At 42.7% G+C, this 26,685-nt stretch overlaps 1 protein-coding gene and 1 long non-coding RNA gene across 3 annotated transcripts in view; one reads left to right on the top strand and one right to left on the bottom strand.

Annotated features, from left to right (window-relative positions):
• The window catches only part of LOC129404190 (uncharacterized), a 37,218-nt gene extending 26,544 nt beyond the window's left edge, over positions 1-10,674 (bottom strand). The window contains exon 1 of the long non-coding RNA XR_008629749.1: positions 10,544-10,674. This is a non-coding gene — a long non-coding RNA (uncharacterized LOC129404190). The remainder of the gene's footprint in view (positions 1-10,543) is intronic.
• A 536-nt stretch (positions 10,675-11,210) lies between these two features.
• Positions 11,211-26,685, top strand: part of SATB1 (SATB homeobox 1) — a 106,239-nt gene continuing 90,764 nt past the window's right edge. For both annotated transcript variants that reach the window (XM_055134715.1, XM_055134714.1), the window contains exon 1: positions 11,211-11,396. The gene's annotated coding sequence lies outside the window, so the exon portion shown is untranslated. The remainder of the gene's footprint in view (positions 11,397-26,685) is intronic.

Genomic DNA, 26,685 nt, shown 5'->3' with positions numbered 1-26,685 from the left:
AAGAGTGGACCTTGTCACAGTTATGTTAATTCTTCTGCTGGGAACCTTGAGAAAGAGAAATGATTAGTGCTGGGATTTGTCAGAAGAATAGGAGCCCAGGGGGCCTGACTGAGCAAGAAGTTAGAACAGAACTGAATACAAAAGAGGAAAGCAGAACCAAGAATACTTAGGTATTATTATGCCTAAAGCAGCCCTTGCTGTGTACTTGGCAGATTATGTGTTTGGGGGAAGCAGAGATTAAAAAAGTGAAACAAAAACAGAAAGCAAAACTGTTTTGGTTGTTGCCTGATAATGTTTGCTATTGTTTTTCTGGAGACACACCCTGTGGGGTTTACTCCTGGCTCTTTGCTCAGAGATTGCTCCTGGCAGTGCTGGGGGAATGAAAGGTGGTGATGGGCACTGGACCTTGGACAGTCACATGCAAGGCAAGGGCCTTAATCCCTGCACTAGCTCTCTGATTCACCTTCACTGTATCACTATGTCACTGTCATCCCGTTGTTCATCCATTTACTCAAGTGGGCGCCAGTAATGTCTCCATTTATCCCAGCCCTGAGATTTTAGCAGCCTCTCCTTATGCGTTTTTCCCAACGATTGGAGGCTCTTTTCAGGGTCAGGGGAATGAGACCTATTATTGTTACTGTTTGGTATATGAATATGCCACGGGGAACTTGTCAGGCTCTTCAGTGCAGGCGGGATACTCTCAGTTACTTGCCAGGCTCAGAGAGGAATATATATATATTCCTATATATATATATATACACACACACACATATGTATATATATATATTTCCCTTTATGATTATGTGTGCAAGAATATGGTCACTCATGTGTGAGCGTGTGGAAAGCAGTCTGGAGTGTGGCAGCGGTGACGTAGTGGAGGATGACTGCCAGGGCTGGGTCCCTTGGGGTGGGGAGGGAGGGTCTCACTCGTCCCCCCTCTGGGGCACCCCTGGTGTATAGTCTGGTGGCATGGTTATGGGGGCCTCATCTTATGCTGGTTCACTTTCAGTTTTTTTTTAACTGACTGAAGTTTATTCTCCCATGTGAACTGGAGTCTCCCATGTGAACGGTTGGATTCCAGCTGATATCTACTAAATCTGAATTTATAAGGAGCCAAGGATTCTATGTTTTACACACTGCATTTGTTCCTATACACACTCAGGTTTGGAATCTCGTGATCCAACTCCCCCAGGAAACGGAGACATGTTAATATGATTTCCCAAGATCATTTCACACCATACATTCACTCTAGGTGTATGAGAATTATGAATGAAAGGAATAAAGATCCCTGTCCTTGTGGTCATCAACCAAGTCAATAGTTTACAAAATAAGAGCTAGAATTTACTTCTGTTCTTTCCTTCCTGGGGACTTGATTTGCCTAAGGTCATGCTCTAATACATTTCCTTCCCTACCTCAATAGATTAGTTTGAAATGTGAACATAAACTATTACTAAGAGTTCACATTTTGGCAGCATTCACAGAACATTATGAGAGGCTTCAATAATTTTAAGATAAATGTTTCTAGTATATTCATAGTCTTCCAATCTTTTTATACCTGTGTACCAGCACTTGTCCTGCATAACCTGCCCATAGCTAGAGGATTATAACCAAAAGGGCAGGCCAGTTGTTTTCAACCGTCTTTCATCTGAGGACAGGTGACTAAGGAGTAGTTATATATATGAGGTTATCATATATGAAGTTATATATATGAATTCTTTATCAGCAAAGTGATAAAGGACATAAGGCAATAGAAGAAAGCAAGTACCTAACTTTTTCCTCAAAGTCTATTTGTCAAAATGTCTTTGGAATCTTAGGTTTTTGATAAAAACTCATGCCAGGGACCAGACATTTCAATGGGCTGGAGCATAAGCTTTGCATGCTAGAGGGCTGTCCTTGTTTGATGCCCAGTACCTGAAGGTCCCAAATAATACAGCAGTGACCCTTTGAGTCAGGACTAGCTCTTGAGCACTTCTGGGTAAAGCTCCCCAAACAAAATTTAAGTAAAACCATCCTTTCTATTTCACTATATTATAACAGTTCATGTGTAACTGTTTTCAATTAAAATTTTTTTCTTCCAAAATCATTAAAGAAAAAGAAAACGAGATATTCCAGAAATAGAGATCATTACTATTTTCTTCCTCTATACCTCTGGCATAGCTGCAAGTTACTCAAGGGTTACCTACCCCACTTACATCCCAGCCAATTCATTCTATATTCTTTAGATCCCAATTTTCTTTCCAATGAGAAAAAGAAGGTGCAATAACATTAACAAAAGAAATAAAATCTTTAGCCTTTATTGCGCCCTGTGAGGAAGAAGAACCACACTTCCAATAAAAGGCAGGAAGTGGTAAATTGTTAGCCCCATCATAAGGATGAGGATGTCGAGGCAAAAAGAAATTAGGAGACTTGCCCCAGGTCATGCAGTTAGCAATTAATTGAACTTGAATCCAGGTTGGCTGCCAGCCTACCCGCACCAGCCCCAACTAGTTATTTATTTTAAGTTCAGGTAAAATATTGCAATTTACTCATGCTGCCTCTTTGTATTTATGAATCATGGAATGCATAAAATTGAGTTTTATTGTGTATAAATTATACCACAAGAATGTTAAAATAAAATTTACAATTTGTAGAGCAGATTTTTGTTTTTGAACTTCTGTTTTGCAGGGGTGAGGTGGCACAATTGTCCTGCGTGACTCTGCTCAGAGGTCACTCATGGTGGTACTTGGGGACCACATACAGTGTCAGGGGATTGCATTTGGGTTGGCCTTACCTGCTGTATCTCCATTTGATTTTCCTGTGAAATGAGGACATGATGAATATGTCCCCAGGAACACAACCTATAAGAAACCATCAGCATTCCTTCTCCTGGTGCTCTTAGCGCTGTATGGGAGTTTGGGGAGAGTGGGAGGGATTCTTGCAGACTGCTGGCTGTGTGGGGTGACAAGCCAAGTCGGGTTTCAGAGTGAAGGAGGAGCTATGAAGAGTAAGTGTTGACTGGTCTCAGTTTTTTGAAAAGTGAATAGTTGAACATACTCAGGGCAGTCTTGGGTACATGTCTACGGGTAAGACTCGGCTATAATATACTCTGATGGATAGTCACAGGTTTGCCTTCATTAGAAATATACAAGAGGTGGACAAATGGGTCTAGTGTAGTTTTATGGAGCCTGAGAGTACAGTTTTAGGGTCTGGTACAAGATCCATCTGTGTAGACAGCATTCCTTTATAACGTGGGAGGATAAGGAAGCAGAGTCCTAGGCAATAGGTATTTGGATGTCAGGCTGATCTTTGTGTACTGCATGGAATGATTTATGCATTAAAAAAAAACCCATAATATTTATCTGTAGATAAAGAAGAATTATGTGTGATCAATATAAAACTGTGGTCCTGATAAAGTCTAGAGGAGGGGATATTCATGGCACTTAAAAAAAATGGGTTCTACGAATAGCACAGCGGGTAGGGCATTTGCCTTGCACGTGGCCAACCCGGGTTCGATTCCCAGCATCCCATACGGTCCCCTGAGCATTGCCGGGGTGATTCCTGAGTGCAGAGTCAGGAGTAACCCCTGTGCAGTGCCAGGTGTGACCTCCCCCCCCCCCAAAAAATAAAAGGTTCTCCTTTGAAAAGGGTAGTATTCTCTTTTTTATTAACTCAGCAAATATTCACTGGGAAGCTCTCAATCATGTGAAAAGTTGTGTGCTATAAAATGGGCAGTGTGATAAGGGGCTTTATATTATCCTCCAAATCATAATGGAGTGCCATCTCTGTTGACTCTTCTTGCCCATCCCGTCACCACAGTGACTGTTTCAAAGAGATGCTATAGTGTTACACCCATTCAACAACCCATAAGAACGCCCTCATACAGAAAGAAACTGATGAGGGGGCCCTTAAGCCAAGTTTGCCATGTGAACATGTGCCCCCCCCACCACATGGGAACTTTAAAAGGTGGATAAACCCTTAGCAAGTCACCTTTCCATGTTTTATATCAATTTATATGAGCAGGTTTTAAAACCTGGAAGATGGGGGGGGGGATGTTGCAGAATGGCCCAGTGTGCCCTGCACTGCGAGTATGAGGCCTGAAATGCAACCCCCTGTGTAGCATGGTAGCCTGTGTGATCCCCTGTGAGCTGCAAAACTATGTGAGCACCTCAGCAAGGAGTGTAGCCCCCATTCCCAACACGCACACGCACGTGTGTGTGTGCGCGTGCGCGCATGTGTGTGTATATGTGTGTGTGTGTATGTGTGTGTGTGAATAACACAGCAATCCCCAGGGGAACACTGTACTATGCCTGACAACAACTAAAAGGAGCAGGCACTGGCAACTGAAATGTGTGATCCCTGACAAGAACTGTAATTATCATCACAATAGCAAAAAAGCAAAAAGTGGGGGGTGGGGGAGGGCAGGGTGTAGAGGAAGGAAGGGGTAAAAAATGAAAATAAAACCACTAGAAGGTCTGACATCCAGCATCGTCGCCAGTGACCCTCCCACGCCACCTCATGCCTGGAACTTGGCTTCCTGAGCTCATTTCCTGCCCTGCTAGGTCCAAGCAGACTGATTTCACAGTTTGCAACCTCTAGCGGAAGGGATTGAGAACTACGCTCACTGGGGTATCAGCCTGGTCCTTCACAATTGGGGAGCCCTTTGGTTTCATCCTTCAAGGCGACTCCAGGTTTTAACCACATCAAAAGAATTCCTAGTCTTTCTCAATAAGCTCAGTCATCCTCGTGCTGTCACTCCTGCCGGTCTCTCTGCTTGAAAGATCCTCTCCCCCACCTTCCTTCTCCGCCTAGTAGAGTCTTTTCTTCTCAAAACCTAGTTGAATTTCTCTGTGGATTGTCTGGCCCTGGTGCTCGACCTGGGCTGCAGCAGGTAGAGCACCTGCTTTCATTCAGCCAAACCGGGTTCTACCCCTGGTAGCACATATGGGCCCTCGAGCCCAGCAGGAGTGATCCATGAGGGGAGAGCCAGGAGTAAGCCTTGAGCACCACTGGGGGTGACCCCAAAACCCCAAAAAATAAAAATAATTCCTTTATGGAGCGTTTGCGGGGCTGGAGTGATAGCACAGTGGTAGTGCGTTTGCCTTGCACTCAGCCAACCTGGGTTTGATTCCTCCGCCCCTCTTGGAGAGCCTGGCAAGCTACCAAGGGTATCTTGCCCACACGGCAGAGCCTGGCAAGCTCCCCGTGGTGTATTCGGTATGCCAAAAACAGTAACAACAAGTCTCACAATGGAGACGTTACTGGTGCCTGCTCGAGCAAATCAACGAGCAACAGGATGACAGCGATTGCGATTTTGGAGTGTTTATAAGTACCACCAGATCGCTGTCTTTTCCTAAGTGTTTCCATAGGTTGTGCATGTAGGAGTATTTTAACAACTACTTTCTCCATTTGCACACTAACAAAATGCATTTCTCAACAAGGAGAAGCTCTTCTTCAGCTTTGCATCCCCAGTCCTGAGCGAAGGGCATCACATCAAGTAGGTATCCAACAAAAAAGCGGGACAAAACACACGAATGAATCCTTCCAAGAATATTTTTAAAATTTGTTTTACCAAAAAAAGGATTGCTGCTTTTAAAATAAGGGAAGTAACTACAAGAGCAAATTTCAAATTTTGATAATGATCATGACATTGCCTGATAATTCTCCTTGACAGTTCCCTTTCCAGAACAATAACTCTTGAGAACATAAAATGTGTATAAAGTTGTTTAGATTGACAGGGCACCAGTTTGGGAGGCCAGAGTGGAATTATGGAGCTGGGTTGCAATCAAAGAGAATAGATGGTGAAAAAACTAATGTCTCGCTATGAGGGGTTACCCTAAGGGAACAGCTAAACCACCAAATGACAGGACAGGATCATGTGACTAGGGTCACCAAGGGAATAAGTGTACCTGTGCATCTTAGAAGCCTACTCTAGCACATCACTGTCACTGTCATCCCATTGCTCATTGATTTGTTCAAGCGGGCACCAGTAGCGTCTCTCATTGTGAGACTTATTGTTACTGTTTTTGGCATATCGAATATGCCACGGGTAGCTTGCCAGGCTCTGCCGTGCGGGCTAGATACTCTTGGTAGCTTGCCAGGCTCTCCGAGAGGGGCGGAGGAATCGAACACGGGTTGGCCGTGTGAAAGGCGAACACACTACTGCTGTGCTATCGCTCCAGCTCTTGGCAAATCAAGTCTCTATAATATCTGACCCCATGATGAGGGTTGTGTACATCTGTGCAACTTGTCCAGTCAATGATGGTTAGAAATGATCACTCTGGAAAAGATTAAAAGTATGTAAAGGAACAAACACAATGACCTGTCAGTACCTGTACTGCAAACCATAATGCTCAAAAGGAGAGAGAGAAAGAGAGAGAGAGAGAGAGAGAGAGAGAGAGAGAGAGAGAGAGAGAGAGAGAGAGAGAGAGAGAGAGAGAGAGAGAGAGAGAGAGAGAGAGAGAGAGAGAGAGAGAGAAAGAGGCAAAGTGCCTGTGTTAGAGGCAAGCTGGGGGGTGGGTGGGAGATGGTGGCAGGAGAGAAACTGGGAACACTGGTGGTGGGAAATTTACAGTGGTGAAGGGATGGGTGTTGGAACACTGTATGACTGAAACCCAATTATAAACAGTTTTATAATAGTCTACCTCACGGTGATTCAATAAACTAAAAAAAAAAAATTTTGAACCAAAAGATACGTCATTTGCAGATATAGCATTAAATTGCCAGTGCAAGGAGAAGCAGCTGTTTTTCTTCTTCAGAGCAACGCGAAACATTCAACATATCCCAACTGCAAGCAAAAGGGAATAAAGCCAGGGGACAGTCCAGCTGACCTGCAGCGGACCCTTGAGGTAACCTAGTCACAAAAAGATCTGATCACCAGAGCCCACTGAACATGGGAGGTGTTTGGTCTGATGGAGTAATGGAGTTCATGCTAACAGAACAAATCTGCTTTGCTACAAATAACAGAACTAAGATGATTGCCTGGAAGTTTGAGCAAGTCCAATTCCGTGGGACTAAAGAATAAAATCTAATAAGCTGTAGAAAGGTGACATGAACCACTCAGATCATTATTCATTCATTCATATAGCATGTACTGAACTTTGTGCTATTTTACAGATAAAAATCACTCCCCTTATGAACTTCATGATGAATTTTCCTTCATTGAAGACATCTGCATTAGGTGGCCCCTCAAGATTTCACTGGACAAATTAACTTTAAAAGTATCTTCTAACCCTTCTAAACCCAGAGCAACTGTGAATTTCCTCTAGTCTAAAAAAGGGAAAAACCATATTTTTCTCAACTAAGGGCTGGAGCAATAGCACAGTGGGTAGGGCGTTTGCCTTGCACTTGGTCGACCTGGGTTTGATTTCCTCCGCCCCTCTTGGAGAGCCTGGCAAGCTACCAAAAGTATCTCGCCTGCACGACAGAATCTGACAAGCTATCCATGGTGCATTTGATATGCCAAAAACAGTAACAACAAGTCTCACAATGGAGATGTTACTGGTGCCCGCTCAAGCGAATCAATGAGCAATAGGATGACAGTGATATAGTGATCCAGTGATTCTTTTTATTCAAACCATCCACTGATTCACTAAGATCATTTTTCTCACATTTGGACAGGGTGAGGGGTAGGATTGGCTGACAGGTGGCATAAGCTCTGGGGACCTTGTGGTAATAGGGGCTAAACCTAGGCCCCAGCATGCAAAGCATGTATTCCAGCTTATTTTTCACATTTTAATGCCATTTCCCCTAGTAAGTTCCTGAAGGTTAATACTGTCTTATTTCTTTCCTGCACACCCAATGGTACTAGGGATCTTTCCTGGAGGTGCTCAGGGGGATCATATGAGATGCAGGGGAACGAACCTGAGTCTGTTGCTTACAAGGCAAACACCCTGTTCACTCACTGTACCATCTCTTTGGCACCTCCAGAAGGCAATATTTTATAATCCAATCTATGAAAATAATCAGCTTTTGACAATATTATTAACCACTTGATATATTTTAAATTTTTCTTTCAACCACTTAAGCTAGATTTGAACTTTGTTGAAAAAGATCTAGATGCACAAATGTCTGCTCTTGTAACTTTCAGGCAAAATGTCTTCTTCTTAAAAAAAAAAGAGAGGCCTGTATTACTGAATTTGTGATCAATTACACTGTTTCATTAACATGTTAATTCAGTAAGAATTTAATGTATTTGTTCTATGTGCCGGGGGTAAGGCTTACATAAGGGCTTATCAAGATATGTTACTTAATGCATTATACCAAACATTACATAATTCTGCACTATAAGACAGCCTATGAGCTCTCTGTACACGACTATGAGGGGTGGGGGTGGGGGAAAGCAAATTCAAAAGGTTAAGGCAAAATGTTCCCTTGATTTAATGCAAGAAAGCACATCTCACCTCAAATTCTGGGGACTAGGGTGATAAATTGGGGAGTATATAAATATGCAAGCATGCACGGGGGAGAAAAACACAGGTTTTAGGGTTTTTTTTTTTTTTTTCAATTTCTGTTAAGCTTCATTTCAGGCTTCTAGAACTGGAGAATCAGCTGCCTGCTACAAGAAATTGCTAATAAGCAGTAATTAAAGACTGAGAATTTATTCTTTCCATTCCAAACCTGATGTCATTCCCAGATGGAGACACTAGTACTGGTTAGGTAATTTTGCATTTTGGTAAATTAAGGCAGGGGGATTTGGTGTCTGCCAGGTTCTGCTGAGGTACAAAGTGATTTAGGAAGAAAAACTTGTGTTTCAATTTGTTTTGCCCATTGTCATCACAAATCTTTTTGCTTTCCTTTATAGAACCAGAGTTGAGGGGGCAGGAGGCAGGGTATGTTAAACATCAAGTTCCGTAAGAGAATATTAATTCATAAAAGTTTTATATTTTCCTATGTTTGGAAAAACGCCTCTCCCATAAAATGACAATCAACTGAAAAAGACAGATAAATTCCAGTGGATTCAATATCCACTGACAGAAAAGAACTGGCATACGAGAGAGCAGCATGAATACACACGCTACTCTCCTTTATTTAGAAGAACCACACAAAAATACAGCACAGTCCATGTGTTTATTACCAGGGCACAAAAGTAGAATCAACCACTGTGGAAAAGATAAAATAAGACTGCACGGATATCAGGATTTTCCCAGCGTGCTTTATTCATAGACATCTGACAGAACAGGACGACCTAACAGGGCTTTTAGGAAAAACTGAATTCTCAGCCCACAGTCACTTTCCAGGAACTTCACTCCAAACAGTGCTCGGCGCTGGCGGGATGGAGAGCTTAGCAATCTCCCTCCGGCTTCCATAGTTTCCTTCCCTCTAAATACAATTATTTATGGGGACTTAATGAGAGAGCAAGCCTCGTTTGAAAGGAGCTCAAGAAAGTGCAGCTTCTAAAAATACAGAAGCGGCTCTATAGTCCTTATTGTGGCAAACTGACATTTCCAATTCCTGCCGTGAACCTAACTACAAACACCACACACACACACACACACACACACACACACACACACACACACACACACACACACACACACACACACTCACGCCTGCATCTTCCCCTTTCTGCAACCCACCTAACTTTGAGTAAACACAGTAGTAATTTTCTGATGAGACACTCCATGCAAATTTCCCAGAGACGACACAATACAAAACAAAAGACCTGTTAGCATCCTCCCAAATGGGGGGTGGGGGTTGGGAGGGGAGATTTGCGTGAAAGCAGTGAGGGAAGGGGGGGTGTGATCTGATCGAGGTCCAGTTTCTCCTTAGCCTGGATTCCTGAACCTCCAGTTAACCCGATCTTGCAGAGGTTTTAGGAGTTTCAGAGTCCCTTGGTGAACGCTTTCTCGCCCCTTCTCTTCGCATCCTCCCTATCCTTCCCATCAGTCCTGAAACGTTCTTCTGTCCACTTTGCTTCCAGCCTTTTGGAGAAACGTGACCTCCGATGAGGCTTCCCCCAACCCCCGCCCCCCCCCCCCCGCGCCCCCAGCAGGTTGAACAGAAGTCCAGCCGTTGACGTTGACGGCTGGCCACACAAGGAACAAATGCGGCAGAGGCTCGGCGTGGGGGGTCTGCACGGAGGACCCTGCCTCCTCCTGCCACGTGCGGCCCCGTTGGGGGCGCAGCGGTCCAGGATGGGATGTGGAGAGGGCCAAAGGTGGGGTGAAGGCTGATGCACAGCAAGGCTGGAAGCGAAGGCGAAGGAGGCCCTCTAGGAAAGACCGTCTCCACCGAACATTGATGAGGGGAAAAAAAAAATTGGCCCACATGCCCCTAGTGGGGAGCAATACACCCCACGCACGCAGGGTTTGGGGGTGGTGCATCGGGGCCTCTCACCTGACTTCCTCCTCCGCTGGCACATAAACACAACAATCACTCCCCCCCATCCGCCAACACCCCCCCCCCCCCCAGCCGGGCCAAACAACCAACAACAAGAGGAAGCCGCAGGCGGCAAGAGGAGGGGTGCGCGAGGTGGGGGTCCCCCGGAGAGGTGAGGGGGCAGGGTTGGCGGGCTCCGAGAAGCGCGCCGTGACCCCGAAGTACGCTCCCCGGCGCCCACACTTACCCCGGAGGCTGAGGGTCCTGTCTCGGGCGCCAATCAGTGCGCGCCCCCCGGCCGCCCGCGGCCCCGCCGCCCCCCACGCCCCGGCCGGCGCTCGGGGAGGGAGCCTGGGAGCGGCGGCGGCGGCGGCGGCGCGCGGCGGCGGCGGCGGCGGCGGCGGCGGCGGCGGCTCGGGCTCGGCTCGGCTCGGGCTGCAGCGCGCCTGGAGTCGCCCGCGGCCGCCGACGCTCCGCCGCCAGGGGGAGAAGCCGGGGCGGGCGCTGGGGGAGGCGGGCCGGGCCCTCGTCGCCCCTCGGGCCAGCCCGCGCCGCCGCACCGGGGCTCCGCAGGCGGCGGCGACGCGGAGTCCGCCGAGCCCCCCGCGGGCGCAGCGTGCCCGGCCCCAGGCGCCGCGGGCTGGATGCGCGCCCCGGGTGGCTGCGGGCTCCCGCGGGGGGCGCCCCGGCCGCTCCCGCGCGCCTCTCGACTGCGGGCGCGGCGACCGCTGAGCCGAGAGCAGCTCCCGCCGGCCCCTTCCCCCGCCCGCCCCCGCCGCCCCCTCCCCCTCCCCTCCCCCCGTTAACATCTCCTCCCTCCCCCCCCCCCCACCTTCTCTTCCTTCCCTCGGCCCCGCGCGCTCGCTCGCTCGCTCCTTGCCTCGCTCTCCCCTTTAAACGCCCACTTCGGATGGGGAAAGAAGACAACTTGAAGTCAAGTTGCAATTAACTTCCGCGGCAGCCGCAGCTCCGGCGGCGGCGGGAGCAGAGGCTCGATCCGCCGCCTCCGAAGTCCGACGCCGGCGCGCCCGCCCGGGGAGTCTTTGCAGCTCTCCGGCCCGCACCCGACAGCCACCGCCGCCCCCTGCGCCCATGCCTGAGTGAGTTTTGCTCCTTGGCCTCGCCCCCTCCCCTCTTTGGCTGTCATTATCTGTCTTTTTGCCCCCTCCTTCCCCTTTTTCTTTTCTTTTTCTTTTTTTTCCCCCTCCCGGAATGCACTCAAACTTCTCTGTCGCACCCACCCCGGCACCCCTAGCCGGGGCGGCTCGTCTTTTTCTCCAGTGGGCGCCCGGCGGCAGGGGTCTCCCCGAGCCCGGACTCGCGCGCGCTGCAGGATCCCCCCGGGGGGCAGGCGGTGGGGGTGTGGGCCGGCGGAGTGAGGGACAGCGCCCGGGATGGGGGGGACCCGAGGATGCCATTCGTTCTCTCGCGGGGTGTGGACTGGCTTCCACACCTGCCTGGCAGCCCCTGGCTGAATCAACTCCTCTCGAGTTATTTCGTCGGCATGGCCCCGTTGGGCAGAGGAAAGGGGCAGTCGGAGGGACCGAAAGAAGCGACCCGCGGAAGGGAGAGTCCCCCTCCGTGCGCCCCGGAGCCGGGCTGGCAGAAGGGGTGCCGGGTGGCGGAGGCTGGGGGAGCGGAGAGTTTCCCCCGGCGGATCACCCCGGAGCTCTCAGCATCCCTCCCCGGTCCATCCCCGTCTGCCCCGCCGGCGCGGCGGCTCGCGAGCGGTGGCGGAGACGGGCCTGGGAAGTTTGCGGCAACTTCTCCATCCAGGGAGCCACTCGGGCGCCTGGGCGCTCAAGTTGGAGCCGGGAGTTTGCAAGCCGCGGCGCTGCGCGTTTCGATCCTTCGCCGGCTGTCGGTGCGGTGCGTCCCGGAGGGGCTCCTTAGAGCCACCGCGGTGGGGGTAGGGGGCTCGGAGTGGGACGAGAGTCCCGGAGAGGCGCTGCTCTCTCAGCACAGGTGCCGCCGCCTCCGGGTCTGCACCGGGTCTCGCTCCTGCGCTCCCGACCCGATCGTGGCGGCCTTTCTCCCGAGCGCCCCGCTGCCAAGGCTCCCGTGGGTTTGGGAGCCTGGGTTTTGGCGATCACGCAAAGGGGACACGAAGCAGGCAGGTGAGCAGGCTCGAGACAGTGACACGCGCGTGCCGGGGTAAATGTACTGAGCAGGACGCTAGGGGTGACCTCAGAAGACGGGGTGAAGCTTAGGGGTTTTTGCTGGAGGTTTTGGCCCGGACCTCCAGGAGGGCGTTGCAGATTTCACTTACAAGTGTCAACCACAGGATCGCCTCTCAAAGTGCCTTGTTTGGCAACTTTGACCTCTGCGCCCTTCCTTGGCCAACTTTCTCAGCGGCAGTCCGGATTTCCAGGCAAGTATTCTGACTTGGATTCCACACTGTTGTAGAACAGACAGGGGAAACAGCAAGACATACTCTCCTCCACGGAGCAGCTTTCTGCCCCGGTGGCTGGGATTCCTTGCTTGCATCCTTGGAGGCCAGGGGACCTGACTCTCCCTAGAGGACAGAGTGGGGGGGTAAGAGTAAGAAAAACGCTTGTGTCAGGTTTTGTCCCAGAGGCGTCCGTGAAATCTAGCATCTGTGCTGCTAATGGAATAACTCGTCTCCTTAAAACTTTATTGAAATGTACACCCTACCTAAAGTGGATTCCACCCCCCCCCCAAGATGTTAGGAATGTGAGATTTATTCCATAGAGGTGGCCACCAAAAAAAAAAAAAAGTAGAGAAATCGAGGTTGAGGTGTTTGCTCTAAAAATCCTTTAATCTGCTGTATGTTACTAGTGCTATGATTTAGCAGCAGTCCTTTTATTTCTATTGCATATTATTTTAGTAGAACAGTAGTACATTCATATACTGGCTGCTCCAGTCTGCTGGCAAACATTAGCATTCAAGCTTACATTTTTGACAAATGTGCAGACAGGAATAGCATGAATAGGCATCTTAAATATTAACAACCTAAGCATCTGTTGTGAAACAAATTTAATATATTTACTCTGTTTTTCTCACATTGTTAGAAAAGGTTATAATAAGTGCATAATTTCAACTTTACTTAGCAGAAGTAACTGGCTGAATCTTTCACTACCTCTCCAAGTGTTTAACACAAACACCACCATAAATACTTTAATTAACTTGGTTAGGCACAGTATTAAATACACTTTAGACAATGTGTAGTCTATGTAAAATGTAACAGCAGCAAAATATGTATCCTATTTGTGCACATTTTAAATGACTATGCATTTTATAAATATACCAAGCATGTTTATTCTTCATCTCCACTTGACACTTATTACTTCATATTTTTTCTAATGGAAACAATATTTAAAATGTAGAGTTGTTTAGTCATATGTAATACATAATATGTAAACAGTAGCTATAAAGTACAGAGCATTGTTAAATTTGAGTATGGCTATATGATAACAAGATTATACCAGAGGAATAAAAATCACAGCTCAATTTTGTTTCTTTTTGAATAATGAATACAAATGATAGATTAAAAAAATAGGGATTTCCCTCCTAAAGTACTCATGGCTTAAAATGTCTGTGGGGATTGAAGCTTTGGAGGGGGAGGAAATGGGTGGGGGAGATAGAGAAAGAAGACTTAAAGAACTTCCAAAAGTCTGAATACTTATTTCCAGAATCAATGCATTCCTCATTTTCCCACAAGCTGAAATATGTAATAAATAATAGTTCTTTGTATATAAAAGTATTCAAAAGGAATGCCTTTTGTTTAGTTGTTATAATAAATTAATATATTCTTTGGTTGATAATCTACAAAAGTAGTTCTTTTGTCTCCCAGCATCTTAAACAAGAGCAACAACAAAATGAATATTGGTTTATTTTTGCAAAGAAGTCTGTTGCCAGCTATATGAGCCTACAATGGAATGAGATGTGTTAATCTGAGTGATGACTGAGAAAGACTACATTAAATTAGCAAAGACAAATATCTAGAGGAGATTTTCAGTTACTTTTTTCCTGTGACAGGTTGTGGATTGTAAATTAGGCCTAAAAGGTCAGGTGACAGGCACCTGTTCCTCATTATTGTAAAAATCTTGGTTACAAACACTATTAAGCTAAACACAACATGGATATACAGCAGGGACCCTGTAAAGCACTGTAGTGGATTTTCATCTGTTGTGTACATTTGCAAAAGGGCCATACGTAGATATGCCTTTTATTCAGATACATCACTTCTTCAGTGTTGCCTTGGATGATTCTTATGTTAGTGCATGGACTTGATGAAGTATATAAAATGAATGAATATGACTGAATCAGTCTTCAGACTATGTCTAGACATACAGCCAAATGCAAGAATACTGTTTTAACTCCTATTTTCTTTTGGAAGCCATTGATTATCAGAATTTGTTTGTGATTTAAATAGAAACCTCCTCAACTTGCCTGTTAGAGTTTTTAGATGAGTTCGTGTTTTAAATGATGCCATGAAGTATTTTGCTCGGTGCTTGTCTATGAGGAGAAAAATCAGTTGCTACATGCTATCATAGTTTTGTGGTACATCTTAAAAGGGAATAAAGCCACATTTTACCTGAATGCTGTTCTGAAGAATATCATTTGATCCGCAAACTTGCCACTTCGCTCAGGGTATTTTAGTGATGTTTCTGGCAGAAATAAGGAGTGTAATTAGAGTTTTATGAGTGGCTTACCTTTAGATACTTTATAGAGCAGAATAAGCATATATACCGAATGGACCTAAGCACCACAAAGGTTGAAGAAAATTATTAAAGGTGCCAGTTGCTTTTAATTAGCAAAGGAGGAGAGTTTGGAGCACACTTGGCAAGGCAGATTATTAAATTTCTGTATTTAAATACCTTCTTTTGTCTTTTTTTGGTAGTTTTGGAGAGTTTATGCTTATTATATTGGGTATTCATTTTTTAGCATTTATGATCAGATTACAGAACAGTCATTACTCTTGCTTTTCAAATTGATTTGGTTTCAAACTCGGAAACTATGGGATGATTTTAACAAATTAGTTTACATTTTGACAGAACAGAGTTAAGTTAATTAATAGATCAGGCACGAAAAATCATCCACGGCAGGGTGTATTTTCTGGTAAAATGAAAGTTATGTTTCAGTGTGATGAGCATCAGGCTTCAGTAATCTGTTCCTCGTGTGGAATGAACACTTCCTACTTTGAGCTAGCAGGCACCTACTGTTTATTTACGCTGCATTAAACTGACAGCTCAGCAATCAGAGGAAAAATATTACTTACCTTCCTGAAGTAAATACCAGTTTATAGGTTAGTGCACGTATTTATATTCCTGTCACCACAAAATAACGGCTCTGTCTCCATTTTAATATCTACCTGTACATAATCCGGGGCTTCTGCCTCTTCCTGGTTTAGGGCTAGGGGTCGAGAGTTTTTCTTATCATTTCCCAGTGGCAAAACTTTGAAGAAGATTATCATCTTCCCATTTCTGTCATGTGAGAACGAGTTGAAAGGTATGTTATGCACTTTTAAATACCTCAACTCTTAACATCAAAACTCCCAAAGAATATGCATGCTACTTAAAAAAATAGTCATCTTAGCGCAACCTGAGGACAAATGCATTCAAATGCATTGAAGTGTGTGTTTGCTAAATTAACTTTCTACAGAGTTCTAAATAGATTACTTAGGCTACTTGATTATTTAGGTAATAACTTTGATTGAGAAGCTTCCCTTCCAAGTCTGAGATGGAATGCTTCAGCTTTGAGTGAAGATCTGCAAAGATGAGCATGAAGTGAGGCTCATTGATTGATTGCTATTGCTGGGCTTACTTCTGAAAATAGTCTCCCCTTTATTTGTGTTGAAGACCTTTATTTGTCTTCTTGTTAATCTGCCCACCTAAATACAAGGCAGATTTCACAGTTTTATAATTACAGGTGCATTTGTTTTCCCTTACGATTAAAAGCCCCTGCTTTTAGCCTTAAAGACCTGAGGAAACATCAAAATACTGTTCAAGTTGAATTTCAAAACTTATGATTAACTTCAGAAAATGTTTATCTTCAGTTATGTTCTGTGGGTAGTTCTTACATTTACCGTCTACGCAGTTGTCAAGCTCTAATCACATATTCCATTGACATTAGGGCAGAATGTGGTCTTAATACAGCATATAAATCAAATCTGTTACACAGGCTCTTCTTCACTATACCAAGGAAAGTGTCTACTGTGGTAATTTATATATCATTCCTAAGTGCTATTCTCAATGGTAAGTCTATTTAAACTTTGCGTCTTCAAAGAGTGTGATCAACACATTAGCACACATTATTTAGTACTTTTGAACTTATGCCAACAGTACCTTTTGCTGTTTATTTTTTTAAGTCTTTTTTAAGATCAGATATTCCATTTCAGAGTAAATAGATACAGATTGTGTGTATATATATGCAGGGTAGATTTAGTAGTGTAGCATTTTCTCCAGCATATTGGCCTATTTTTATTCTTTCAAGTTATTCTCCATCACTTCCACAGTTGCTGCTGTCTGAAGATTTGTAATAGAAATTCTAATCACTTCTTTCAATGGACTTTCAAGGATATAATTCAGTTAATGCAGTGGTCTAGTTTTAGCGATCAGAGATTAAAAAGTAGTTAACAGATACCCCACCATTTATTTCTTAGTTACAACCGAAAGTTGACATTTGGTAGTGAAATGTCTTGCAATTTAAAAATAACAGGAAAGTTGGTTTGAGGTCCAGCAGAGGAAAAATGTTGCTGACTGAAAAAAATTTTTTTAACTGGGCAAACTTTGATTACACTCATCACTCATTTTAGAGCTAAACTGCACAATTTTTTTAGTACCTTGGGGTATAGGTTCACCCAAACCAAGCTGAATTGCTTGCAAAGGAAACCAATGCCAGTGCACCTGGTTGAGCCCTTAGGAAGGGCTAGGAGATGTCCGTGGACCAGTACGATGCACCTACCTCTCCGGCATCCTCCCTCACCACTACCCCGCCCCCCAGGTGTGCAGGAAGCAGAGGGCGTTGCACCGGGTGAAGTGGGTGGACTCTACCCAGAGCTGTGACCTGATTTGTGACGCACCCTCAGAACTGCAGTAATGGTCCAGCTGCTTCACAGGCAACTGGTAACCACCTCATTTGGGGATGCTCCTGCTTTGCTAGCAGAGACAGGGAGAACTTGATCACTGTCACCTCATCAAGGACTACTTTGGGAGCGCTCTCCTCTAGACTAGATTTAGAGGACAGCCTCAGCTATTTGGAGGGTAAGTGCTAGAAAAGTTCTTAATAGTTTTGTTTTTTTTTTCAATGTGGAACCAGGGCTGCAAACACACGGACACACTGGCATTGAGTGACCTGGGGAAATGTCGGTGATGCTTTTTTTTTTTTCCAGCTGTAGGTGATTTGGAACCAAAACCAATAAAAAAATTCTTACGCGGGCATTCTTCTTTGGGGCATGAAATATGGTTGGAAGATCCCAGGAGAAATGATTTGGCCCTCCTTTCTCGAAAACCTTAAAGGAAGAAAAGGTAGTAATTCACGTGTGAAGGAGAAAATCTGTAGATGCAGTTTTCCAGAAGCGAGGCGTACAGTTGAGTTGATTGCTAGAGATTCCTTTCTAGTCGGACTCAATGGTTTCTCATATGCCATTAAAAGCACATAAATGACAATTTGGCCTTTTGATGTTTACAATGTTAAGGACTTTATGGTAAAAGAGGTTTTATGTTATAAATATTTTATTGTAATAATTATTATAAATAAAATAGGACCCAGTGTATGCAGATATCTTTTGAAATGGAGATAGTCTTGAATATAGCATATCCATAATTAGCTGTTTGATGTTGAATGCAATTAAGTTTTCCTGTTCCAGTGAACCAGACAATGAAAATCATTGGGGATTAACAACAGGCTCTGTGATTCTTGATATAGCAAATCTTTCTTGCCCTTAGAAACTATTTTATCTCTGACTGAAGAACTAAATTCAGATGCTTGTAGTTTTGAATCTTAAAAGAATTTATGGAATCGATGAAAGAATCCAAGTGGTTCCCATTGTATTTTTACCAATTGCCATGATGTTCAGATGTCATGGGTAGTCCTCGACAGACTTCTCCAGGCTGTGGAAGGAAAGAACAATATTTTACTAACTACGCTTTAAAAAATTTCTTAAAGGTGGGCTTCTTTTTAGGTGGTTTAAGGGGACTCAAAACCAATTTAGAACATTATCTTAAAAGTTAAAAAATGACAGCCTTAGTTTGTATGGAGTCATTGTATCTTAATAATACTGTATGCTTATTAGTGTTATTAGAGCAGTAGACAGTTAATTACAGCCTTTTCTGAGACATGTTAACTGTATATTAACAGTCATGTTAAAAAAAGAATGATGTAGACACTTACATACAAGCTGCTGCTTGCTAGACTTTTAAAATTACTCGCTTAGCATGTACAGGGTCAGACTTTTGGGCCAGAATCCTCAAAATGTTTTGTGCTGGAAAAAAGTTAATTTGAAGACTTTTCACTAGAATATATGAAATTTCTTCCTGTAATTTTCCTTTCTTTGTAATTAGTGTTGGCTTTATCACTTTTGCCAGTGCCATTTGAAATTATTGCCCCTCAGCAGTTTTAACTTTCCCATATAATATTTTGAGATGCCTATATTTTCTCATTTTCTTTTGGCCAAGAGAAGTCATTAAAAGCTTATTGAGTTGATTTAGCACCTCTTTGTACTTCTTTTTATGGAATCATTGTAGTCACTGTTTCTCTAGCCAAGTTGTTTTCTTACAATCCTCCATAATCTGATCATTTAAGACACATCTCAGCAGTTGATCGGAGTGGTTGTTGTAAGACTCTGTCATTTTCCAAATCTCAGACTTGTGTTTTCGCTTTGACTTGTTCCATGACAGAACACTGGGGGACTGGAGAGGAGTTGAGAGCCAGACTCGTTCTTACCTAGATGGTTTAACTATTTGAATTCCCTTCGTTGACTTCAATATGTAGACCATGGGAACGTGTGCAATAATAGTATGTCAAATAAATCTGTTCATATTCCCACTGTATGAGTTCATAGATGGAGTTTGTTTCAATCAGATCTTAAACCACACACAAGAAACTTGTGTAAGGTATCCATCTGTGTTGTATAAAATGGGAGCGACTTCTCAGCATTCTGTGCTGTGCATCAGGACCGTTAGGTAAAGATTTGCTAAATTAATAATAAAACAGAGTTTAGCTTGTGCTGATCATGATTTAATGGGAAAAGAGAGTCTTCTTTCTAATTTTCCATTTTTACTGGGGTTATCTGAACACTTAATCTATACAGGCCCCAGTTATGTTTTCTGGATAATTGAATGTTTTTCTTTTCTAACTGTATGCGCTCTCATTTTTCAGTAGTAGCCTGGGTTCTGTTCTACCCTCACTGTCTGACCTCCAGGATTAGGTGAAGCATCTATGTTGAGGGTCTTGGTCCTTTGGCATTTGGCTGTGAAAATGGAATCAGCATGGACTGCTCTTCCTTGCATTTATGCTACGATGTAATCATTATCTTTCTTGTAGTCTGATTACCAGAATACTGTGGGCTTGTGGCCCAAGACTAATTGACCTTCACCTGTCCTTTCCTACATGTTCTTTTTCGGGATCCTAGTGAAGAAATATCAGTCAAAAATTATTGATAAATATTTTTTTCTTGGTAGCTATGTACGTTGTCTTAAAAAATGGTTGCAGATTTAATGTACTTATATTCATGAAGAAGCCTTAAAATGAGAAACTCAGGTTTCAGTAGTTAAGCTGCATCTAAAACCTTGTGGAAGGTTCTAGGGCATTGTATGAAAGTTACCTCAAAATAAAATAAACATTTCCTTTGAAGTTTTTATTTCCTTTCAAAAGCATGCAAGGGGCCATTTGCAAAGCAGGCCTATTTAGTTACACAAAGAAAAGTACTCCAAGGTGGTATACTGCTGTGTGACCTATTGCATTATCCTGAATACTCTGTCTCTTTAAAAACAGTCTCCTCTATTTGCCCTATTAATTGTTGATATGTTGCCATCCACGAGACAAAAATTAGAGCTGTAATTAAATAATCATGTGATGCTCCTTAGTGCCAGTGAGAGCAAACTCATTTTTCCAGGCCCTGATGGTCACTGATTATTGTATTACTACTGGCTTGCTTTATTTTTTTTAATGATTCTCTATCTGTAGATTACCTACCACTGTCCTTCTTTTCAAAATTAAAGAAAGTAGAGAACATTCAGCCAGTTAATTGGCTAGAGGTCCACAGGGATGTAAGGTAGACATACCTTATTTTGCTTTTGGTCACCTGGTAGGTTCTTTGGGGAGGCTACATCAGTGGTGTGGTTGCCTGCCATTTAATTTACACTGGTGTTTTGGCTGGGATGGAGGCATATGGGGAATGCCAGGAGAATTACAAAAGGAGCTGGGTATTAAAATTCAGAAATGATTAAAATTGAAATAAAAGGATGCTGCTTCTTTGCCAGTACTCTGGCAGTCATAATGACACATAGAGATTAGTTTCCACCTTCATCTTTTTCTTCTTTCTCATTTCCTCTTGTTTATTGTTGACACATTTTCCTTATGTCTGTCTCCCGTCTCTGTATCTTTTTGCACCATTATGCATTCCTACTTCCCCCTCTTCCTTAAGCATGGAGAAGCCTACTTAACCTTATTATAACAATAACAGAATAGGTTATTAATATTTAATATGCACATGATTAAAATTTCCCTCCTTTAAACATAGGTCAGCTGTATTATTATTAACTGGCATGTAATTTTTCATTTAAAATATTCTTATTCTGCCCTTGCTGTTTCTGAAATGTAGTCTACTTTAGTAGTGATTTAATACATACATAATGTTTAGAAAACTGTGGCCGGCTAGTGAAAAAAGAACTTACCAGTCATGGATTATCAATTATGCATGAATTCAAATGTAACAGATGGAATCTGGTGAGTTAAAGTTTCTCTTTGCCGTGGTGGATTTTTTTTTCTTTTCATTTGTTTGTTTGACACCTGTCTCTTAGATATAGATAAACATTTAATCCAGCAAGTACAAAATTTTCTCCTATTTGTTTATTCTCTTTATAAAGTGAACTTGGTTTTTATAAATTAAATTTAAGGGCAGTGAACTTTTTTATGTGGTCTTCTAAATGATCAGATTCTCTTTCATTCTTTTATATATATGGAACCTGATCTTGCTTCACTTAGAAATCAGTCAGCTCAACAGTAAATGAAGAAGACCCAGATGTCATTTCCCTATCCCTTATTGACTACTTTTCCCACCATGTTATTTCTTCTTCTTTTTTTATTTGAAAGTTGCTTAGTAATAGAGATGGTATGCCAACTCTGGGTTTGAAAGAATTCTAATGAAACCTATAATAATTTCAAATTGTATGAAACTCTTGGGTGGCATGTATATATTGTCTGTAGACATGCACCAAGTTATGTTATATGTCTCATATAAAGTGTATTCATACTTGGATATTAGCCAAAAAATTGGACTTCCCAAATCTGTTGTGAATCTTCCAAGATTTGGTTTTTATCCTAACCAGCAGCATATGCTGGCTGGAAAATGCCTTTGCACTTGCTTGCAGTGTTGTAATCCTGGGCAACAGACCCCTTTGTAAAAAGTGAACTTACAAAGCTGCACCCTCCCCCCAATTAAACAAACCCTTATTTATTAAGAGGTGTGTTACCTCAAGGAGAGATAAGAAATTTAATTTTTATTAGCTAGAATGTGAATTTGTAATGTTTTATCTACAAGTACTATAACAGGCATTGTCCTTCTGCAAAGCGGTGTTGTCTTAAAACAGTTATAAGCTGGTCCCCATCAAGTGTTTTTTTTTCCAATAAATATGCTGTTTGTTTCTTTCCCAAGTATATTTATATATATAAAAAAACAATACAAGTGAAAATAGTCTTTGCAGGATAAATAAAAATAAATGATTAAAAAATAGCCTCAAGGCTCACTAGTTCTGTTTTTAAAGTTATAGTGCAGCATTATTTATCAACTTTTTGCTTCATATCAGCTGGAAATTTGCATGTATATTTATAGTTCATGTTAGTTATCTGATGAATTACATTCCACAATAAGTACGAAAACAGAAAAAGGCACCGGCAAAAAGATCTACTCCAGCTACAGCTATATTGTGAAAGTAGGCTTTAGTATTTGTATGGATGGCTTTTGCATATGACAAACAATATGATTTCAATTTGCCTTTTTATTCATATTCCTTAATTATGCTTTAGAAAGCCACAAATATATAGTGTGAAGTTCAGTATGATTTAGTTTATACTGGAATTTCCAATCCATTTAACTTCCATAGTAACTTAAAAACATTCCTAATATAGGATGCATAGAACAGGTAATAGGGGGAGGAATAGGTGACAGGAGACAGACTGTAGGAAAACATGTTACAGAAAAGGGGCTTATAAATTTCGGTATGTATGCAGAAGTAAATAATTTTAATTACTCTTCAGTGACTGATAGCAATTTCAAGCTTTTTAGACTTCTACTATAAAACACTTTCCTTCTTTTTATTAAGGAATCGAATCTAAAGTTTTATATTGAAACAGTTTCAAAATCATTACATTGACTACATTATCTATTCTATGGAGATGTTATTGGTGCCCGCTGGAGTAAATTGATGAACAATGGGACGATAGTGCTAATGTGTGCTACAATGATTATCCATTTATTATTGTACTGCATGCATGTCCCCTACTTTCTAGGCACTAGTTAATTGGGAAGGTTTACTATTTGATAAGTAAAGCTAATTTTTACTTATTTGAAAAATATTTAAAAAATGACATATTTGATGTCTTGTACTTTGTTTTCATCCTTATGAATAAAAAAAAAAACACATTTTCTTGCATCAGAGGTCTTCAAATTACCTACTTTGGGTGGTATCTCAGTCTCTAATTACCAGTCCATGTTAATTATCCTTGGGTCAGGTATTCATCATATGAATTAATTATCTAACATAGAGTGGACTGTGCCTACTGGTGGTTAACAACAAAGAGTGGAAGCTTGGTGGTGAAGATAGGATTATCTGTTGTAGTTATGTCATTGTTTTTCCGCTTGTCATGATATTTTCATGACAGTATGTATATGCCAATCTGAACAAGAGGTGAAAGATATTTTTTCTCTAGTTTTCCTTGTTGAATTTTTTTTGTGGGGGGTAAAGTACAGAACAAAAACTATGCCATTTGGACAATTTTTAGTGTCCAATTCAGAGGCATTAATTACATTCACACTGTTGTACAAGCGTCACCATAATCAGCCTCCAAATCTTTCCATCATCCCAAATAGAATGTGCTTCAGTCTTGAATTAAACTTCTTTGCTTCAACAAATTTCAAGCATTATAGCTGTATTATTTAATCACTGTCCAGATGTGATGCAGATGTTTCTGGTGGTCGTTTTCCCTCTTGATGGGCAGTCTTTGTCTAGGCCTGGTGACAAGCAATGGGCATAGTGATGCAGTATCAGATACTGACTTTCACTGATATTTCTCCCCCTTCCCCCCCACCCAAGATTCTGGACTAAGATTCAGGTCCTCTGTAACTTTAACCTGTTTTTGTTAAGGTCGGAAAAATGAGCAATCGGATTGGTATTTCTAAGACAGTTTGGTTGACCCGTCTTGGCTACAGGTTGATTTGAAACACACTATTTGACTTCAATGGAATTAAACAGCTCCTGAGTAGCTCTGAATATAGCTAGTGGTGGAGCATTTGGACAGGTGGAACTCTGGAAAATCAAATTTAAGAAAGAAAATGAGCTTTCCTGAGTTTCCTAAGAGCATTGCAGAGCAGAGAGAGCTCTGTCCTGCCGCTGGCTCACTGACGTAGATAAACATGCGTACTTCAGTGCAGCGATTTAGTCTGGAAATAAGTTGAACCATTAGAATCCCACTCAAAGTTGAAGATTTCTGGGAATAAAATCATGCTTAACTATGTTGAGAAAAATTAGAGGAAACCCGGATGGTTCTGGCTCCAGTAAATAATAGACTGGCTTTAGAACTGTACTTCCATGTGTAATTTTGTGGTTAGTTGCTTATGTCTGTGATGATAAATCATATACCTGCACAGGATTTCTGGCACCCCAGTAAATCTCAAGCAAGGGCCCAAATGCTAATTTATCATGGTTCCTCAAATAGCATACCTTTAGTCACCAAATCAATGATCTAATAGCTTCTTCCTCATCTCTCTTTGTTTGTTTGAAACAAGTGGTTTGCCTGAACACACATTCCTGAAATTTTGGGCTACTGCAGTTTGCAGGAACAGTCTTCGCTTTTCCAAGAGATCTAGGATTGGGTTAAAAGCTTTGCCCTAGGCTATCCTCTGAGGTATGATTCCCTATCTCTGAAACATTACCTAACCCAGTCCATGTCAAAGCTGTCTGTACTTTTGAATCACTCTCAGAGCTCTGAAAATTCAAATGCCTGGCTCCTACTCTGGGCCATTGTGATTTGACTGAGTGCTTAGCATGAACTTTTGAATTGTTTCATTTTCTTTTGGGGGCCACATCCGGTAGTGGTCTGAGCTCTGCAGTCAGAGATCTCTTCTGGTGGGCTTGGGGGAGATCACTTGTGCTGGGGATCCAGCCAATTCTGCTGAACCGCCCAGGTTGGCCGCATGCAAGGCAAGCAATCTGCCCTTCTGTACTGTCACTCCAACCCATGTCTCCTGGCTTGTTGAAAGAGCCTCTTAGTTGAAACTGGTGTGCAGTAAATTGGGGAGTTACTGAGCACCTGCCTTTACTTCCAAAGATTGTCAAATAGCGTTCTTCCAAGCACTCACTTAGCAGGTTAGTGCTTATATTTCTTTTTTCTTTTCTTTTCTTTTCTTTTCTTTCTTTCTTTCTTTCTTTCTTTCTTTCTTTCTTTCTTTCTTTCTTTCTTTCTTTCTTTCTTTCTTTCTTTCCTTCCTTCCTTCCTTCCTTCCTTCCTTCTTTCTTTCTTTCTTTCTTTCTTTCTTTCTTTCTTTCTTTCTTTCTTTCTTTCTTTCTTTCTTTCTTTCTTTCTTTTTTTTTGTGGCAAATACTGTGAGAAAATCCAGGAATACAGCCATAAGCATAACCTCAACATGCTAACAGATTTGCAGTTGGGAGAGGAAGGCATGTAACTATGCAATGCCACACTGAGGATTGTGGTGGGTTGATGGATTGTGCAAAGAACAGTGGGTCAGAAGGATAGTAAAGGGGTAAAGCCATTTGCCTTGCATGCTGCTGGCCCAGTCCTACTAATCTCTGGCACCGCATTTGGTCCCCTGAGCACTGCCCAGAGTGACACCTGAGCACCACTAGGTGTGTCCCAAAGCCTCTCCCCAAATTGGAAAAAAGGAAAAGCTTGGGTAACAAAGGAAATGACTCCTGGAGAAGTCTTTGGCTAGAACAGATGCCATTAAGCACAAAGGAAAGGAGACAGAAAGCCCCAGAGGAGAAGGGGCTGAAAGGGGACTTTAGGGGTCAGGGTGAAAAAAGAGAAACAACCCGAAACTGAGTATTTGGTGTTGATGTCTACACTGGAGGATTCAACACCAATCGAAGAAATCCTTCCCCTATTCAGTTTTGGATAGCGGTCTGGAGATAGAGATGACAACTTGATGAAACTATTACCATTGTGTCTTGTCAAGGTACCATGATAAAAGGGAGCTTTTTAAAAATTTGTGCTGAATACTTGCTTTAAAAGGCCTTTCCTTTTTTTTTTCTCTTTGGGTCACACCTGGTGATGCACAGGGGTTACTCCTGGCCTTGTACTCAGGAATTACTTCTGGTGGTGCTCAGGGGACCATATGGGATGCTGGGAATCAAACCCGGGTCAGCTTCGTGCAAGGCAAACACCCTACCTGCTGTGCTATTGCTCCAGCCCCTAAGAGACTTTTTTAAAAAAAATTGTTGTTGTTGTTTTTTCCAAGTAAAAGGCCTAGAGATTCTCTCAGATTCTAGAAACCAACTACAGTAGAAACTTCATTTTCCTTATCCAATCTGCCAATGTAGCGTAAACATGAGCCTTTCTTTGCTCAAGTTTAATAATGACTTTTGTCTATTAAAACCATATCACAAATTAGCAGTGTGTACATACATCCAACTAATTAGGAAACAACTCCTGATCACTATCAGTCTGGCTATAACTGAAACCCCACTTATTAGGGGGGAAAAAAAAAGCAAAACCCATAAGCCCTATATTTAGACTTCATTATCATTTCTCCTTTATCTCTCCTGAAACAATTCAAGTCTTTTGCTGTGTTTTGCAGGGAACCAGTATTTGTTTGGTATCTGGATGCCCTCCCAGTTTAAGTAGGTATCTACATGAAAGCATCCAACAGAGCCATTCATAATGGCAACTCTGCTCATTTAATGTAAGAGTGCAAGTAAGGGTGGGGAATCACACTGTGATTTTTAACTTCACCCATGAGCTATTTAAATG

Source organism: Sorex araneus, chromosome 4 (genome assembly GCF_027595985.1).
Source record: "Sorex araneus isolate mSorAra2 chromosome 4, mSorAra2.pri, whole genome shotgun sequence".
Taxonomy (NCBI): domain Eukaryota; kingdom Metazoa; phylum Chordata; class Mammalia; order Eulipotyphla; family Soricidae; genus Sorex; species Sorex araneus.
Note: the sequence above shows the minus strand (reverse complement) of the source record. Positions and strands in the feature narration are given on the sequence as shown.